This window comes from Scylla paramamosain, chromosome 6, assembly GCF_035594125.1.
Source record: "Scylla paramamosain isolate STU-SP2022 chromosome 6, ASM3559412v1, whole genome shotgun sequence".
Taxonomy (NCBI): Eukaryota; Metazoa; Arthropoda; class Malacostraca; order Decapoda; family Portunidae; genus Scylla; species Scylla paramamosain.
The window spans coordinates 28,737,485-28,757,577 of NC_087156.1; positions in this window are offsets into that span (position 1 = coordinate 28,737,485).

The window sequence follows — 20,093 nt, forward strand, 5'->3', positions numbered from 1 at the left end:
TCTTTCTAAAATTTCTGATTGGGGCAGAGCAAACTTGGTATTGTTCAATGCCTCAAAAACTCAATTCCTCCATCTATCAACTCGACACAACCTTCCAGGCAACTATCCCCTCTTCTTCAATGACACTCAACTGTTCCCCTCTTCTACACTGAACATCCTCGGTCTGTCCTTTACTTATAATCTGAACTGGAAACTTCACATCTCATCTCTAGCTAAAACAGCTTCTATGAAGTTAGGTGTTCTGAGACGTCTCCGCCAGTTTTTCTCACCCCCTCCAGCTGTCTAACTCTGTACAAGGGCCTTATCCGTCCATGTATGGAGTATGCTTCACATGTCTGGGGAGGTTCCACTCATACTGCTCTTCTAGACAGGGTGGAATCAAAAGCTTTTCGTCTCATCAACTCCTCTCCTCTAACTGACTGTCTTCAGCCTCTCTCTCACCGCCGCAATGTTGCATAACTAGCTGTCTTCTATTTTCATGCTAACTGCTCTTCTGATCTTGCTAACTGCATGCCTCCCCTCCTTCCGCGGCCTCGCTGCACAAGACTTTCTTCTTTCTCTCACCCCTATTCTGTCCACCTCTCTAACGCAAGAGTTAACCAGTATTCTCAATTATTCATCCCTTTCTCTGGTAAACTCTGGAACTCCCTGCCTGCTTCTGTACTTCCACCTTCCTATGACTTGAATTCCTTCAAGAGGGAGGTTTCAAGACACTTATTCATCAATTTTTGACCACTGCTTTGACCCTTTTATGGGACTGGCATTTCAGTGAGCATTTTTTTATTAGATTTTTGTTGCCCTTGGCCAGTGTCCTTTCTACATAAAAAGATAAATAAATAAAATAAATATGCAACCCATTTTCTTCCTGTATTTTGAAATCTAAGTTTACCAAGCCTGAACCTGTTACTTCTAAGTCCGTATTGTTAAGTTATTGAGGCTTTCAGGGATGTTTCACGATTCTAGTGATAATTTAACAAGTGTTCTGCATTATCACTGGAAAAAAAAAAAAAACATGAGAATGCGAATCATCCTTGTGGGCTTTAAAAATAGTGCTTAAGAGAGAAACAAGCTGCTTAAAGATACGAGCACTAGTCGTATTAAGTACAGGATTTCAGTTTTCTAGAGCTTTAACCCTTTCATTACGATGAGAAACAATCAACAACGCTAGAGGTAATCCATGAAATACTTGAGAAAATACATGAAATCTTTTATAAACATCTACAAGGAAGACGGACATTAAAGACAACAGATTTTCCAATTTCTATCTAATTCAGTGACTGAAAGTGACCGTGAAACAAGTAAATATGTCTCTGTGTCAACCAACTAAGGAAAAATGTACCAAATAAACGTGAAAGAATTAAACACAAAATAAAACGGATCATTTTTTTTTTTTATTAGGCTACACTTCCATAACATACTTCACTTGGTAACAATGATCGTTTTTTTTTTTTTGTTTCTTTGCTCTCTCAGATCACAAGGTCACACAAGCGCTTCAGTCCATCATGTGTCCCCAGCTTTACTTGTCTCCTTCCTTTCCTCCCTTCGCTTCCTCCACTCCCAAGCACATTTTTTTCCCTCCTTCCTGTTCTAGTATCTGTCTCCTCCCTCCTTCCCCCTCTTTCTTCTTCCTCCTCCTCCTCTTTCTCCTCCTCCACTTCTTATTTTTCTTCCTTCCTCAATCGTTTTTTCCATTTTCTCGCTCCTCTTGTCCTCTTTACCACTTCATTCGTCTCTCTCTCTCTCTCTCTCTCTCTCTCTCTCTCTCTCTCTCTCTCTCTCTCTCTCTCTCTCATCTCTCTTTCCTCACTTACTTTTTTCTTTTATATTTCTTTCGTTCTTCGTCTCTTTGTGGTTATTTGAATGCATTACGTTTATTATTCTCTCTCTCTCTCTCTCTCTCTCTCTCTCTCTCTCTCTCTCTCTCTCTCTCTCTCTCTCTCTCTCTTCTCTCTCTCTCTCTCTCTCTCTCTCATTCCTTTCCTTATCATCGTTATCGTTCTCTTTTCAGTATCTCCTATTTTTCTAATCTTATATTTCCTCCTCCTCTCGATATTATTTGCTGTGTTATTTTTCCTTCTTTCTTTACGTCCTACAACATTCCCATTCCCGTCCATTCTCTCTTTCCCCTGTTTTCACGTTCTTTCCGCCTTTCTTCCTTTGTCTCCCGTATCATTCCTTCCTCTCTTCCATTCCATTTTCCTTATTCTATTTCCTTCCTGCCCACCAACGTTCACTTTACTACTTTTTTCCTCCTTTCGTCTACTGCTCTTTCCTTGCCTCCCTTCCTCCGTCTTTTACGACCAGGAAGGTAAGTGAGAGAGAGAGAGAGAGAGAGAGAGAGAGAGAGAGAGAGAGAGAGAGAGAGAGAGAGAGAGAGAGAGAGAGAGAGAGAATAGCATCATCAGCAGGATTCCTTATTCTGAAACGCTTTTGGCTTCTCACTAGAACCACTCTCAAAGGCCACAGAGATAATTAGTTTGGGTTCTCATGTTTTTTTTTTTTTTTTTCGTTTACGATGCTGCATTCTTGTCAAACTGCCACTAGTATCATGAAAGCATTCTCCGAAACAGCCCAACAACAGTCACCGGAGCCTCTTAATTAATATATCCCTAAAATCATGAAAATATTGTTGAAAATCTCAATAGCTTCCATTAGCGGATCTTAACCTTTCACTATAATCATGAAAAATCCTTGAAAACCTCAATAACCTTTCACTAGAAGCTTTTACTCTATTACAAGAATCATGAAAACACTCTTAAAAAGCCCCTGTAACTTTTGCTGGGGCCTCTTGAACTATCACAAGAAAGCTCCCTTGAAAACCCTAATAATATCTATAAGAGCCTCTTAAAGTATCACTAGAATCATGAAAGTATTCTTGAAAACGCCATGAATACTCACTAGGAACTTCTAATAACATTCAATGGAGAGCCTTGTCATCTACTATCACTTGGATAATAGAAGCACCCTTGAAAACACTGATAACTTTCACTAGATCCTCTTGAACTATCTCTAAAATCATGAAATCACCCTTGAAAACTAATAACTTTCCCTAAATCCTCTTAAACTATTATTAAAATCACGAAAGCACTTTTGAAAATGCCAATAATCTCCAAAAGGACCTCTTCAACTATCATCGGAATCATGAAATCACTCTTGAAAAGCACCGACAACTATTGATGGTTCAAACAATTCGAGATAAGACGACAAGACGTTTGAAAACACCATCTGAGGATAATGAAGAGCGTTTCTGTTACTTCTGCTTCTTGTTTCTAAGCCTCTTATCTAGACTCGCTTTAATGTATGAGCGTGTGAGTTACAGAAAAGTGTCTTCAGCAAAGATGGAAGTGTGCAAGTATTTAAGTGTAAAACGGTCTGTAAGTTGATATTTGGCCTGTAAGTGTTATGGTTTCCATTGTATTTTTTGTCTTAATTTCTCGCGTTGAATGCACCTACCAGACAAGATATTCCAATGTTTCAATACTAGTGAAATATCTGTAATGTTCCGATAATTAAGATATGCCAGTAAAGAATTTGTTGTCCAGAGCTTTGAACACATACAAGAAATAAGTTTTCCATGGCTGATGAAGCGTCTTGTTCCAGATAGATAAGGGTTTTTCAAAATTTCGTTTCTCTTGTTCTGGTAGTAAAGGCATAAGAGCTTCCAGTTCTCCATGACTGGTGACGTATTCTTGTTCTAGTACTGAGGAGAAATAAGAGATTCAGTTTCTCCTAAGTTATTGAAATGCTACTCCTCTTCCAATATTGAAGACAAATAAGGACACTTCACTTTTCCGGGACTAGTGATGCGTTACAATACTGATGACAAGATGCTTTAGTTTTCCAGTGCCAGTGAAGTGTCTGTCTTGCTCCAGTACTGAGGAGCGAGGGATGGGCGCAAAGCAGGGAATGGCGAGGGAAAGGACGGCAGGAAGGCTGTGTGGAGGGAACACTGCCGGGGGGAGAGTACCTGTATAGCTGCCCTGATGCAAGGAACTGAGTGAAGGAAGAAAAGAGATGAAGAAAGGAAGGAAAAAAAAACGGTAGATCGAGAAAGGGAAATGGAATGGAATACTTGAGTTAAGCAAAGGAGGGAAGGAAATGGATAGGAAGGGGAATACAGAGCGGAGGAGAGGGAAAGACGGAGGAAGAAAGAGGAGGAAAGAAGAGGGAGAGAAAGCAAAATGTGATAGCTAGCGGTGGTATGGCGCGAAGACAGGAGGGGAAGGTGAAGACAAGGCAGGAAGAGGCGAGGCAGCGGTGGTGATGATGGTAACTCGTCTGCTGAGGAATCACTAACTTTTGCTCAGACTCACACAGCATCGCAATGACGAGCTGCAGTGGAGGGGAGCGTTTGCCAGGGAGGGAGAGGGAGAGGGATGCAAAAGTTACTCTAATGCGAATACGAATAAGTTTCCAAGAATATGAATACCAAGAATACAAAGGATGCGGAGAAATATTACGAGTGTGCGTCCTCCAGCAGGCAAGGGAAGGTGGTGGTGGTGGTGGAGGTAATGCAGGTAAGTACATATGCCTTCAAAGTTCCTTGCATACACACACACACACCGTAAAAGTTTCACTGTCTACACGAAAGAAACCTTAAAAAAAAAAAAAAACGTATATACAAGCTCCCGAATGAGCAAAATACAGACACACACAGACTTAGCTTTAGGATAAATGTTAAATATTTCCCCAACCCCTCTGCACATTTTCAGTTTGTTAACTGCCTAAAGAATAAACCGTTTATTATTAATTATTATTATTATTATTATTATTATTAATATTATTATTATTATTATTACACACACACACACACACACACACACACACACACACACACACACACACACACACACAATCAATATTTCAGTATGCACATAGGCTTCATGTTACCAGCGCGCGGACTTTAAGTTTCCAGCACACACGGCCTAAACAATTCATGTGGGCCTACACGCCGTTAGAAGCAAGGTGGCGGCGGCTGTGACCCTGAAAGATGCAGTGGTGGTGGTGGTGGTGGTGGTGGTGGTGGTGGTGGTGGTGGCGGTGGCGGTGAGAGTGAGAACAAAGAATGAAGTTTATGTGCAGGCTTTTGGATGACTCTGGGAGGATATGGAGTGTGGCGGGCATCGCGAGGTTGGTGTGTGACAGGAATGCATGGCTCTTGAGTGGCATTCCGGTAAGATAAGGAAAGGTATGCTAAGTGAGGTTAGGTTAGGTATTGTTAGTTAATGTAAGGTAGGATAGCGTTAGATAAGGTTAGGTAAGGCAAAATAAAGCAAGATAAGATAATATTGGATAAGTTACTGTAAATTAAAGTTCAGTAGGGTAATATCTGGTAAGGTAATATTAGGATAGGTAAAGTAAGTTAGGTTAAAATGCGGTAGGATAAAGTTAGGTTAGGTATTAAGTTAGGTTAGATTAAGTATTAATAGGCAGGAAAGGTAAGTCAAGGTAACACAAGGTAAGTAAGACTAAGTAAGATCAGATAATGTAAATAAGGTAATACTGGGCAAGGTAGGTTATAATAAGTTAGAGCAAGATAATACTGACGAAGGTAAGTTGAAATAAGGCAGAGCAAGGAAACATTGGGTTAAGTTCAAATAAGATAGGGCAAGGTCAGGTAAGGTAAGGCAAGTCGTGGCCACCGAGCACCACCAAGCTACACACAATCCCACTAGTAACAAAGCTCACATCCATCCATTAACAGTGACTCTTGTAACGGATGCCTCGTAGAACTCACCTTGACGAGTCACTCTCCAGAGGGCACTTCCAGCCTACCAGAGGCATGACTCCCTCAGGTGCAAGGATGCCGGCCGCCGCTCCTCCGCCTGCGCCTCCTCCTGCTACTGTCTCACCCATCATTCTCGTCTCTCATTTACTCATGTCTTCTTTTTTCTTGTTATTCATCCCCCCCGCTCTCTCTCTCTCTCTCTCTCTCTCTCTCTCCTCTCTCTCTCCATCTCTCTCTCTCTCTCTCTCTCTCTCTCTCTCTCTCTCTCTCTCTCTCTCTCTTTCCTCATTCTCCTTTCGTTTACCTCTCTCTTTCTCTTCTCCTGTTTCCCCTTTATCTCTTACTCTCACCTCTTTTTTATCTTTCTCTTTCTCTTCTTTTTCCCTCCTCTTTATCCCTCACTCTCTCCCTCTTCTCTCCTCTCCTTTTTCTCCCTTCTTTCCTAATTCTCCTTTCGTTTACCTCTCTCTTTATCTCCTCCTATGTCCCCTTCATGTCTTATTCTCTCTTTTTCTTTATCTCTTTCTTCCTCTTCTTTATCCTTCTTAACTCTCCTCTTGTTTACCTCTCTTCCTCCTCTCCTTTTTACCACTTTCCTTCACTTTCTCCTTCCCTTTTCCTGATTTTTTTTCTTTCTCTTCCTTAACTTTCACACTTTCCGCTTATCCCTCTCTTTCTTCTTTTCTTTTTCCCCTTCTTCTTTAACTGTCTTATATCTTCTTTTTCTCTTTCTTCCACTCTTTTCTTTTCTCGCAACACTTCCTCCTCTCCTTCCTTCCCTCCCTCCCCTCTTCATTCTTTCCTTTTCTCCCTTCTCTCCCGCATCCTTTCACCTCTCACTTCCTCATTCCCTGCAAACACTTATTCCTTCCCTCATTCCAACACTTGCTTCCCTCCTTCACCCCTCACTCCCTCCTCCCCCTCGCTACTCCATCCCTCACTCTCTCCCCTCTGAGCTGTGCGTCTCACCGCCAAGGAAGGAAATCAAAAGTCTCTTGAAAAGTATGAATGGAGAGACAAATAATTGTCTCTCATTACGAAGAATGAATATAAAAGAGCGGAAAGAGAGAGAGAGAGAGAGAGAGAGAGAGAGAGAGAGAGAGAGAGAGAGAGAGAGAGAGAGAGAGAGAGAGAGAGAGAGAGAGAGAGAGAGAGAGACGAGTATGAAAAGAGGTTATATATGAAAAAAAAATGAAGAGGAAAAAGAAACGATTAGTAGACGGGAAAGGGAAAGACTAAAAGAGATAAAAAAAAAAAAAACTGAGGCAGGAGAAGGATTAGTTACTGGAAAACAAGAACTAAAAGAAAAACGTCATAAATTGCAGCGCAAGAGACGAGACTTACAAAAAAAAGTGGGGAAAAAAAGGAGAAAAATCTTGTATATTAAATTTTCACTCCAATTGCTTATACCAAACAGTAATTTTAATGTTTCCAAGTATTCCCAGAACGAGGAGGAGAAGGAGGAGAAGGAGGAGGAGGAGGAGGAGGAGGAGGAGGAGGAGGAGGAGGAGGAGGAGGAGGAGGAGGAGGAGGAGGAGAGAAAAGACGAGGACAAAATGGAAGACAAGTACTAGGATGAGGACGAATAGGAACGTAAAGGAAGAAGAAGAGAAGGAAGAGAAAGAAGAAAAGGAGGAGACGCAGAAGGAAAAAGGGAGGAAAAAGCGAACAAAGAACGAAACGAACGAAGAACAAAGAACGAAGGACGAAAAGAACAATGAAGACGAGGAGGAGAACGAGGGAAAAACAGAGAGAAAGAAACGAAAATACAAATGGAGAGAAGAGAGGAGGAAGGGAACAGTAACGAGGAAGATGAGAACAAGAATAACAAGTAGTAAGACAAAAGGAAGAAGGAAGAACAATGATAAGGACATGAAAAATAATGAGGAACTACAATGTGAAGAACAATACAAAGAAAAAGAACAACGAATACTGAAACTGGAGAGAGAGAGAGAGAGAGAGAGAGAGAGAGAGAGAGAGAGAGAGAGAGAGAGAGAGAGAGAGAGAGAGAGAGAGAGAGAGAGAGAATTTTATCATCATACATTTTCTTTATTACTTTATATTTACATCCCCAAAACTTTTAAAATGTGTTGTTAAAATGGAACGTGTGTGTGTGTGTGTGTGTGTGTGTGTGTGTGTGTGTGTGTGTGTGTGTGTGTGTGTGTGTGTGTGTGTGTGTGTGTGTGTGTGTGTGTGTGTGTGTGTGTGTGTATCTCATTTCCCGACATCTTTAATTTCCTCTTGCTAAAAGTCTCAAGTATGCAATTCCGCTATATTAAGCTTTTAAAGAGAGAGAGAGAGAGAGAGAGAGAGAGAGAGAGAGAGAGAGAGAGAGAGAGAGAGAGAGAGAGAGAGAGAGAGAGAGAGAGAGAGAGAGAGAGAGAGAGAGAGAGAGAGAGACGCCATGACTTCTATTTAAAGTGAATTATGATCCTTGGCACACAGTTTTTGTGATCTCAAAAAAGCATTTTCCACACCCTCACATCATCTCCCCTTCAGAGAAACATTAGACAAATTTATCGACAGGAATGATAGATGTCAACAGGCAGGCATGTATTAAACAGGGCCTGTCACGTGTAGGCATTATGGCTTCCTGCATCTCTCCTTTTTTATGTTCTTAACACACACACACATACACACACAAACACACACACACGCATACACACACACACACACCTACATACAGAATTCTAACACTACATCACAAGAAAACCTACGAAAACAAGTCTCCCCAACACCACCAAACAAGAGGAAGGTACAGCCATATCTCTCTGGCCCAGCTGACTGCCTGACTGACGCGGGGACGAGGAGATAATAGAAAAGCCCAAGGGAGGAGGCCCCGAGAGAGAGAGAGAGAGAGAGAGAGAGAGAGAGAGAGAGAGAGAGAGAGAGAGAGAGAGGGGGGGGGGGGGAGTGGGGGATAGAACGGAGACGGAGAGAGGCGAGAAGGGAACCCAGAGGAGGAGATAAGGACACACATGGAACTTAATAGGGAAACGAAAAAGAGAGAGAATAAAGGAGCTTGGAAAGGTAATATGAGGCACTAAAAGAGAGAGAGAGAGAGAGAGAGAGAGAGAGAGAGAGAGAGAGAGAGAGAGAGAGAGAGAGAGAGAGAGAGAGAGAGAGAGAGATCAGAAGAGATGAAGAACACCAGAGGAAGAAAGGAGAAGGAAGATGAGCCCGAGGGAGAGGCAGGAGCGGTAGAAACAGGAGAAGGAGGAGGAGGAGGAGGAGGAGGGCCAGAGCTACGGACGAGACAATGGAAAGAGAGAGACACACAAGGGAGAAAGGGTCACGAGAGACAATATTATGCGTCCCACGAAAAGAACTGCAGAAGAAGATCAAAGACTTAAGGAGAGAGAGAGAGAGAGAGAGAGAGAGAGAGAGAGAGAGAGAGAGAGAGAGAGAGAGAGAGAGAGAGAGAGAGAGACCCTGGTAATACGTTTCAAGGCGTCAGAAATATTGTTACGTCAAGACAAACTTAAGTAATATTCCTCATAGCAAAACTCCCAGCTGCTTTCTTTATTTCTTACACGCTCACCTTTATGATGAACAAATAGTACATGCAGAGTATACAAGAAGTAACAAGTGAAGGTGCGAGAACATAACAATTCCATAGCCCACAACTGATCACCTCAACTTACGTTTTCTATTGCTCCCCCTTATGCCACGTTGCCCTCATAGCGAGGCCCAAACGATGCCTCAGTTTTTTTTTTCTTTTTTTTTTTTTAAGAACACACGAATTCACAAACTTAAAGAAAGTAAGCGAGCGGAAAGATAACGTATGAAATGTAAACCACCAACAGTAAAGACACGATGAAGGAATTAATTCAGGGACTGTTTTGCCTCGCTGACTCGATTACTTTGGTGTCTCCTGAAAGATGCACTGACGAAGATGAGGAGGAGGAGGAGGAGGAGGAGGAGGAGGAGAACAAGAGTTGGACGAACATCAAAAATGAGAGACGAGGAGCTCAATTTTTTGGAGGCTGAGTGCGCAGGAGAATAATAACAAGAAAGAAGAAGAAGAAGAAGAAGAAAAATAAATAAATAAATAAGTAAATAAATAAATAAAAACAGTGGTAGTAGTAGTAATAGTAGTAGTAGTATACACTGTAGCAGGAGTAGTAGCAGCAGTAAGAGGCAATAAAAGTAAGAGGAGCAGCAGAGGCAGAGGAAGATAAAAGGCAAGACAAGGGCAACAAAGGACAAGCAGCAATCTCCCCCTCTCTCTCTCCGTGTGGTGTGTGAAGAGGCACCAGGACAGACACTCGAGGCAGCCTCTCCACACTGTCTTCTGAAGGCGAACACTGACACGCTTGTTCCCTTGTCCTCTTTCTATCCTCCTCCGCCGCCTCCGCCGTCTCCTCCTTCACCCCCACGAGCACTTAAGGGTCACGGAAGCAAAAGGAAGCTTATCTAAATGTGTGGTGTACCGCAGCATAAGGCGATAACTCAGTAAGTGGTGGAAGCAGTGCGTTTTCTTTAGGAGTTTGATCTTTTGTTACACTGAAACACTGGAGATGTAAGCTGAAAGGTATTTACTTGAAAGTCCGGAGTTGTGTATGTATGTGTGTGTGTGTGGGAGGTACTAATGAGAACCTAAGAAGAAAAAAAAAACAGAATCATAATAAGAGAGAGAAAGACAAACTCTCTCTCTCTCTCTCTCTCTCTCTCTCTCTCTCTCTCTCTCTCTCTCTCTCTCTCTCTCTCTCTCTCTCTCTCTCTCTCTCTCTCTCTCTCTCTCTCTCTCTCTCTCTCTCTCTCTAGAACGCGCACATTATCCCAACACGAGATATACGCAATGGGCACCAATACCTCACTGTCACTGCTGCTGATTAACTGCCCGCTGAGTTACCAGGAAAATCGAAAATCCAAGCCAGGTAATTCTAAGCGTCACCTTGAAACGAGTCATTCATTCCCATGCACGTCTATTTCCGTCACTGGGGCAGGAGAAGCAGGAGGAGGAGGAGGAGGAGGAGGAGCTAAGGAGAATTTAGACACTGACAATTAATCTCAGTAGCTTCCCTCCTCATTGTGTGTGTGTGTGTGTGTGTGTGTGTCTGTGTGTGTGTGTGTGACTTACAGTTCACCCAGGAGTCCAATAATATACAAACGAACGATAATAACGACGCTACTGTTGTTTCCTTTGTTTCTCCCATTCTATTTCCATCATCTCTCCTGCCTCTGTTCCTTCCCTCTCTTTTCTCCCCTCACCTTCAGAGGAAGCACTGCACGGAATCCTGAGGGCGCACTGCAGACACAAGACACAGGCAGCCTTATAAGAACTACACACGATTGGTAGTATTAGCTTCTTCCTTATTTTGCCTTACCATCCTCCCTCTCTCTCTCTCTCTCTCTCTCTCTCTCTCTCTCTCTCTCTCTCTCTCTCTCTCTCTCTCTCTCTCTCACAATAGCAAGTTTATATGAAGAAATTCTGCCCAAAACTTACTACATCATTGCGTGCCACTCATTATCAGGGCAATGTACAAACAAATTTACTCTATTAGCAATTAAGGAAATAATCTAGTTACATTTACAAAGAAAATGCATGATAGGTTTCCATTACCCTGATGAGTTTGCACCACGTTAATACTATTACTACTACTATTACTGTTGTTATTATTATTATTATTATTATTATCATTATTATTATTATTATTATTATTATTATTATTATTATTATTATTAGTGGTAGTAGTAATAGTAGTAGTAGTGTAGTAGTAGTAGTAGTAGTAGTAGTAGTAGTAGTAGTAGTAGTAGTAGTAGTAGTACTAGTAGTAGTTGTAGTTATTATCTCTCTCTCTCTCTCTCTCTCTCTCTCTCTCTCTCTCTCTCTCTCTCTCTCTCTCTCTCTCTCTCTCTCTCTCTCTCTCTCTTAACAGGAACGTGACCGCGGAGTGTAAAACATTGAAAAGATCTTGTGGTGGTTTGAAAGGCCGCCCCAGACAACCACCACCAGCACACATACAAAAAAAAGCTAAGCCCCCGAACCACCAGAAAAATACGGGAGCCTTTCACTGCCGTACGTGATTCAACTCAAAACAGTAGCGGGCGAGCGGCCGGATAAGTTGGTAGTTGGGGAGGGGCGCGTTTTCTTCCTCAAAAAAAAAGGTACAAAAAATAGAAAATACATCTTTGCACATCCACAACCACGACGTTCAAATGATGACAAAATTCTCTCTCTCTCTCTCTCTCTCTCTCTCTCTCTCTCTCTCTCTCTCTCTCTCTCTCTCTCTCTCTCTCTCTCTCTCTCTCTCTCTCTGCTTGTGCATCTAGGGCCACGCGACACGAGCCGCATCACGTAGGCGGAGGAATGGGAGCCTCAGAGGAGGCGGCAACTCTCTGAGGCATTGATGTAAAGGAGCAGGAGGGTTTCAGGGAACTATATATAGCAAACGTGTGCGTGGGTGTGTGTCTGTGCGTCCGTGTGCTTGTATTTATGTGTGTGTGTGTGTGTGTGTGTGTGTGTGTGTGTGTGTGTGTGTGTGTGTGTGTGTGTGTGTGTGTGTGTGTGTGTGTGTGTGTGTGTGTGTGTGTGTGTGTGTGTGTGTGTGTGTGTGAGAGTGTGTGGGTGGATATGTATGAAGACGTCGTTGTGTGAAGATATCTTGGAGGAGGAGGAGGAGGAGGAGGAGGAGGAGGAGGAGGAGGAGGAGGAGGAGGAGGAGGAGGAGGAGGAGGAGGAGGAGGAGGAAAAAACACTGTCCTCTCAAATAACGATAAACTATAAACAATAAACGACATCTTCACGGTTTGGGCAAGATGGAGATGCAGGAGGCACGGCGGAAAAGGAAAAAGATAAGAAAAGGATATAAGAGAAGAGGAAGAGGAGGAGGAGGAAGGATATGCACGAGATAGAGGCTTTGCTGGAGATGGAGAGATTTCCACGTCATGATGAACTGCTGACACCACCACCACAGCGACACCGCAACGCCACCACAACGCCATAACAAACAGACACCACCACGTCGCCCTTCCTTACAAGAAACAGTTCACACACCACTGCACCACCACCAGAACACCAAAACAGAGACCCACTGCACCACCCTATCACACCACGGTCCTTCTCCATAGCACCACCACAACACTACAACACAGACCCACACCACCAAACCACAGCAGTATTACAATTAACATCACCACACCACCACACTACCGTACCTCACTACCACGCTACCTATCTGTCACACCAGGGTCCTTCTCCATAGCACCACAACAACACCACAACACAGACCCACACCACCAAACCACAGCAGTATCACAATTAACATAACATCACCACACCACCACAGTACCTCACTGCCACAACACCGCATCATTCATACAACAACAAAGCAATATAAAAACTAACACAACACCACTACACCCTGAAAAAAAGAAAAAAACACTAGAAAATCACAAAGGCAGAACAACAACACGCACAGACACACACACACACACACACACACACACACACACACACACACACACACACACACATGTAGAGCCGACTTGATTACATCCTCGCACGTGTGATAAACAGAAACAAAAGAAAGTGAACCGTGCTGAGCGAGACCACAAATTCCTGAGCGCGCCAAACACAGCCACTCTCAGCGTCCATTGGAGTCTTGCTGCGCTACCCTTTGTCCTCCCCACGCCACTCTGTCCACAAGGAAAGGAAAATACGCACCGCATGAACCACATTGTTGTTTTCGTGGCCTTCACACCATCAGTTAATCATTCAGTTACCGTCCATTGTAAGTTAGGATTCTCTTCCGTGCGCTTGTTACTGGAGGTCTTGTCTTTTCGTGAGGTAATGTGAAGGGCTTCCTTCTTGAAATGTGACTTGTGATAGAGACTGAAACTTGAATGGGTGATAAATGAGTCTTTTGTGCTCTAATGATTACACTTTCAGGATTCTTTTTGGTGCGTTCATAACATTACTGAACGTTTGGGTCCTCTGTATGTGACAAAGTGAGAGGGAAATTTGATCTGCTTATGGAAATGACGACCTGTGATGGAGGCTGAAGCTTGAATGGGTGATAAATGTGTCTTCTGTGCCTCAATGATTACTCTTTCAGGATCCTCTTCACTGCGTTTATTACATTACTGAAGGTTCGGATCTCCGTATGTGAGGTAATGTTTATTGAAATTATGTTTTGTAATGATGACCAAAGATTGAATGGGTGATAATTATTATTATTTTTTTTATTTAAATAATTACTTTAAGGTTTAGTATCTTCGTGTATGGGGTTAGTACGTGGAGAATGTGATATGTTTGTACTGGAAATGGCGATGAAAGTTATTGATAGAGTATGAAGCTTAGATGCATGAAAGAAAATTAATAGTGTAGGTTGAAAATACTGTTGAAAGCCTAATATTTTTCATGTGGACTAAATAAAAAGGGAATGTAACGTGTATATACTGAAAATGGCGAAGAAAGTTAATGGTAAGGATTGAAGCTAAGACACATAAAAAAAATACTTGTATGATGAAAAATATTAAATACAACTTAACATTTTCGTAAGTTAAATAAGAAGGAAAACGTAACATGCTTCTAACGAAAATAGTGTAAAAAGTTGCTGGTAAGTGATGAGTCTGAATATAAGAAAAGGAAAATATTATCAACACCTTAATATTTTCGTGCATGAGTAAAATAAGAGGGGGAATGTAGCAGGTTTATGACGAAAAATGACGAGGAAAGTTACTGGGAAAGACTGAATGAGGGTGGAGTGTATAACAAACTGACGATGAAGGAAGGCATGCAGCGTGGCTCTTTTGTATACGTGTCAGGTAAGAGAAAAAGGTCAAGAGACTACGGAGGAAATGGTTACATGGGGGGCGTGTCTTGTTATAAACCCGTTCACTACTATGTCTTCCCTTCGCTAACCTTCCTGGATCTTTAGAAATGGTTTGCATGAAAGCAGAACGAGAAAAAAACAGGTTAACTGTATCTTTATCACGCTACAGAAACATTTGATAAGAACTTAGCAGAGAAATAGTGTCTAATTAGTTTATTGTACTACTATGGTTGTCCTTCGTTCACGTTCCTAGCGGTGAAATATGGTTTGCATGGAGACACAGGGGAGAAAAACGAGAAAACAGATTAATTTAGTTTTTCCTACGGTACAGAGATATTTATAAGAGCTTAGCACAGAAAGAGCATGTAATTAATTATGTGTACTGCTATGGCTGTCCCTCGTTCACCTTCATAGCACTGTAAAAATGGTTTGTTTGGAGAGACAAGAAAGAAAAGAGAGAATGGAGTTAATTTTACCCCTACGCTACAGAAATATTTATAAGAGCTTAGCACAGAAATAGTGTCTAATAAGGTAAGGGTATCGAAAGGAAAGATTAATTTGGCAATGTATTTCACGGTGACACGAAACAATTAACTGCACCTGAAGTAATGCATGAAACCTTTTTTAAGCATCTACAAGAAAGAAGGGGATTAAAAGAACAGATTTTGCATTTTCTACCCAATTTAAAAATTAAAGGAAGCTATAGAACAAGTAAAGACCTCTCAGAGTGATTAGTAATTAAGAAAAAATGTAACAAATAGCAGTTAACGGGTTTAAGGAGCTCGGTGATCGATTGCGTGAGTGACGGGAGGAGGGAAGTGTGTTCTCAGTGCTTAACGCCACACGATGTAGTTATGCAGGGCAGCTTTAGGGCGCAGGTCAGCTGGTACGGCAAGGTGCGGAGAGACTTGTGTTGGCTACCGTGTTGTGTTTAATGGGTCACTGTAGTGTTCAGGTGCCGATGGTAATGGTAGTGGTAGTGGTGGTGGTGGTGGTGGTGTGAGTTGTACTTGGGTGTGTGTGAGTGAACTGTGCCAGGGTTTAATTATTGATGGTTGTGTGTGTGTGTGTGTGTGTGTGTGTGTGTGTGTGTGTGTGTGTGTGTGTGTGTGTGTGTGTGTGTGTGTGTGTGTGTGTGTGTGTGTTTTTCGTGTGTAGTTTATCGTGGAGATCATTGTAGTCATCATCATCATCATCATCATCATCATCATCATCATCATCATCATCATCCCACCACAGCAACTACCAACACCACCACCACCATTATCATTAGCAGAACTGGAAACAAGATAATGACCATCACGCCCACCACCACCACCACCACCACCACCACCACCAACTCACCATCATTAAGAAAACAATCCAATTTCATCGCAACTCCAGTTCATAAACAACAACAATTCTTCCACTTCCACGTAATCCCACATAATCCACATGACGAGGAGGAAACGGGAGGTCGCTTAAAGGGGGACGCTACACCACTCCGCACACCAGCTCCCTCCACCTGGCCTCCACCTGACGTCCCTACTGATAGATAACTCCATAATCCAATTTGACATTAATTTTCACAAGCCCGACAGACTATAAAACACTGGGTAAAAACTGAACAAAGCGGTGGTAATTGAACGAGAGAGAGAGAGAGAGAGAGAGAGAGAGAGAGAGAGAGAGAGAGAGAGAGAGAGAGAGAGAGAGAGAGAGAGAGAGACAGAGAGAGAGAGAGGGGTAAGTGGCTACAATGTTTCTGCTTAGACTGATGATATTATGATTTTTGTTCCTATTTTTATCACCATCTTCATCACCATCATCATCATCATCACTTCAATGCCAATTTATAGATAATTAGATTTCACCACGACCAATACTCGCGTAATTAAATGTATAACTAAGAAGTACACGTGATGAGAATAATATCACTTATATCACCACACAATGCCTACACACACACACACACACACACACACACACACACACACACACACACACACACCCGAGGCCAGAAATGGTGAATAGCAGCATTAATTTTCGTCTCTGCACTTATTGCTCGCCCTTACATCTCACGGCTTCATATTGGTCACTCCCTCATCATTCTCTCTCTCTCTCTCTCTCTCTCTCTCTCTCTCTCTCTCTCTCTCTCTCTCTCTCTCTCTCTCTCTCACACACACACACACACACACACACACACACACACACACACACACACATGCGCGCAACATACATTCGAATCTCCCTTTTCATGTTTTATTTTCCGGCAGAGGAGATGAAGAGAGAGAGAGAGAGAGAGAGAGAGAGAGAGAGAGAGAGAGAGAGAGAGAGAGAGAGAGAGAGAGAGAGAGAGAGAGAGAGAGAGAGAGAGAGAGAGAGAGAGAGGCATAGAAACTGAAATATGAACAGAAACAGACAGACAGACAGACAGACAGACAGACAGACAGACAGACAGAACCACAAAGCTAACCAGCAAGAGAAACAGACAAACAAAAAGACAAACAGACAAACAGATAGACAGGAAGACAGACTGACTGGCAGACGAAAGTAATGAAACCCATTATGTATTTCCGCAAAACATCTCTCTCTCTCTCTCTCTCTCTCTCTCTCTCTCTCTCTCTCTCTCTCTCTCTCTCTCTCTCTCTCTCTCTCTCTCTCTCTCTCTCATAAGAAAATAAGAACATAAGAAATAAGGGAAGCTGCAAGAAGCGACCAGGCTTACACGTGGCAGTCCCTGTATGAAACACACCTACCTATTTCCATCTGTTATCCCCATCCATAAACTTGTGTAATCTTCTCTTAAAGCTCTCTAGTGTCCTAGCACTAACTACACGATTAATGAGTCCGTTCCACTCATCTACCACTCTATTTGAGAATCAATTTTTTTCCTATCTCCTTCCTAAACCTAAATTTTTTAAGCTTGAACCCGTTATTTCCTGTTCTACCCTGGTTGCTGATCCTAAGAATTTTGCTTACATCTCCCTTGTTATAACCCTTATACCACTTAAAGACTTCTATCAGGTCCCCTCTTAACCTACGTCTCTCTAGAGAATGTAAATTTAACAGCTTCAACCTCGCCTCGTAAGGAATACTCCTCATCCCCTGTATCCTTTTAGTCATTCTCCTCTGTACTGATTCTAATAGACCTATATCTTTCCTGTAATGTGGGGACCAGAACTGCACAGCGTAGTCTAGATGAGGTCTGACCAGCGCCAAGTATAACTTTAATATTACTTCCGGCCTTCTACTTTTAACACTCCTAAAAATGAATCTTAGTACCCTATTTGCCTTGTTTCTGGCTTCTATGCATTGTTTCCCTAGACGGAGTTCAGAGCTAACTATAACTCCTAAATCTTTCTCGTACCCTGTACCTACCAGAGTTTGGTTGTTTAATGTGTACCTATTGTGTGGGTTTCCTCTACCTACGCTAAGCACTTTGCATTTATTGATATTAAATTGCATTTGCCATCTATCCGTCCATTCATTCATTCTATGTAAATCTGCCTGCAAGGCGATGGCATCCGATTCTGACCTAATTAATCTACCTATCTTTGTGTCATCCGCAAATTTACTAACATCACTACTAATTCCACTATCCAAGTCATTGATATATATTAGAAATAACAATGGCCCTAATACTGATCCCTGTGGCACCCCACTAATTACATGACCCCACTCGGATTTCGACTCGTTTATTACCACTCTCTGTCGCCTGTTACCAAGCAATGACCCTATCCAGCCTAACACCTTCCCATCTATCCCGTGTGCCCTAACCTTTCTCAGGAGTCTTTGATGGGGTACCTTGTCAAATGCTTTACTAAAGTCCAGATATAAGATATCATAACTATCACCATTATCTACTGCCTCGTACACCTTACTGTAAAAACTTAACAAGTTTGTCAGGCAAGACTTCCTCTTCGTGAAGCCATGCTGTGACTGATTTCTCCCCACAGCCAACCTAACCAGATAAAAATCGTAAAAAAAATAAGAAAAACTGTATTTTTGTAACACCTAAGAGATGAGTCATTATCTGAATTAGGAGGAGGAGGAGGAGGAGGAGGAGGAGGAGGAGGAGGAGGAGGAGGAGGAGGAGGAGGAGGAGGAGGAGGAGGAGGAGGAGGAGGAGGAGGAGGAGGAGGAGGAGGAGGAGAAGAAGAAGAAGAAGAAGAAGAAGAAGAAGAAGAAGAAGAAGAAGAAGAAGAAGAAGAAGAAGAAGAAGAAGAAGAAGAAGAAGAAGAAGAAGAAGAAGAAGAAGAAGAAGAAGAAGAAGAAGAAGAAGAAGAAGAAGAAGAAGAAGAAGAAGACAAAAGAAACACAAAGGAATACAAAAGCAAAACAAAAACAACAAACTTTTCCATTCCAACCAGAATATTTATTGACGGAATAAAAGGGAATAGAAACATAATAAATAGGTCACCTGGACGGGGAGACTGGGGAGGTAGGAGGAAGAGGAGGAGGAGGAGGAAGAAGAAACAAGGTAACAGGTAGGTTGGCGTGGCAGGTTCCGTGTAAGTGGGTGGTAGCGTCCGTCAGCCTGCCCGCGTAAACAAACACTGGCCAGCCTTGGTAATTGACTCACGCTGAAAAATTGTGCGGCCACGTCTTTCTCATTTTGATGGCGGTAGTGTGACGGTCCTCCTTCTCTCTCTCTCTCTCTCTCTCTCTCTCTCTCTCTCTCTCTCTCTCTCTCTCTCTCTCTCTCTCTCTCTCTCTCTCTCTCTCACTTGCTTCATTTCCTTCAGTTCCTCACTCTCGTTTTAGCTCCAGTTTTCCTCTTCTTCATTCTTTCTCTTCACTTTTACCTTCTCCTCCTCCTCCTCATTCTTTTTTTGTCCTTTTTCCTTCCTTCTCGTTTCTTGACTCATCTCATTTCCTCTTCCTACTTTTAAAAATCGGTCCACTTCAGCTTCTTTTTTTATTTTCTCTTGCTTCTTCTCTTCCTCTTTATTCTTTGTTTTATTTTTCGTTATCGTCCTTGTCCTCCTCTTCCTCCTTTTCATTATCCTCTTCACTTTGCTTTTCTTTCTCTAACTTTTCTCTGCTCCTTTCATTTTACAGGCAGATAAACGAACACACACACACACACACACACACACACACACACACACACACACACACACACACACACACACACACACACACACACACACCTTTACCTTCCCTTTGCCTCCCTCAAACACCTTTCTCTCTCATCTATATAAATTGAAGGAAGGAAAGTATGAAGGCAATAAAAGGGAGAGGGTAGTGAGCACTGCGACAGCCTGAGAGAGAGAGAGAGAGAGAGAGAGAGAGAGAGAGAGAGAGAGAGAGAGAGAGAGAGAGAGAGAGAGAGAGAGAGAGAGAGAGAGAGAGAGAGAGAGAGAGAGAGAGAGAGTAGTAAAGAAAGTCTGAGAAAGAAAGCATAACATTTATACAGCAAAGGATCAATGTTTGTTGTGAGTTCACCTTGCACCTGAGCCCGCCACACCTGTCTGATTCTGAACTCGTGTCTCGTGACGGACCCACAACAGGAAGCAACAGCAGTAAGCAAATATTTTCTACCCTAGACGGACCAAAAGTAACAGTGAGAAGAGAGAGAGAGAGAGAGAGAGAGAGAGAGAGAG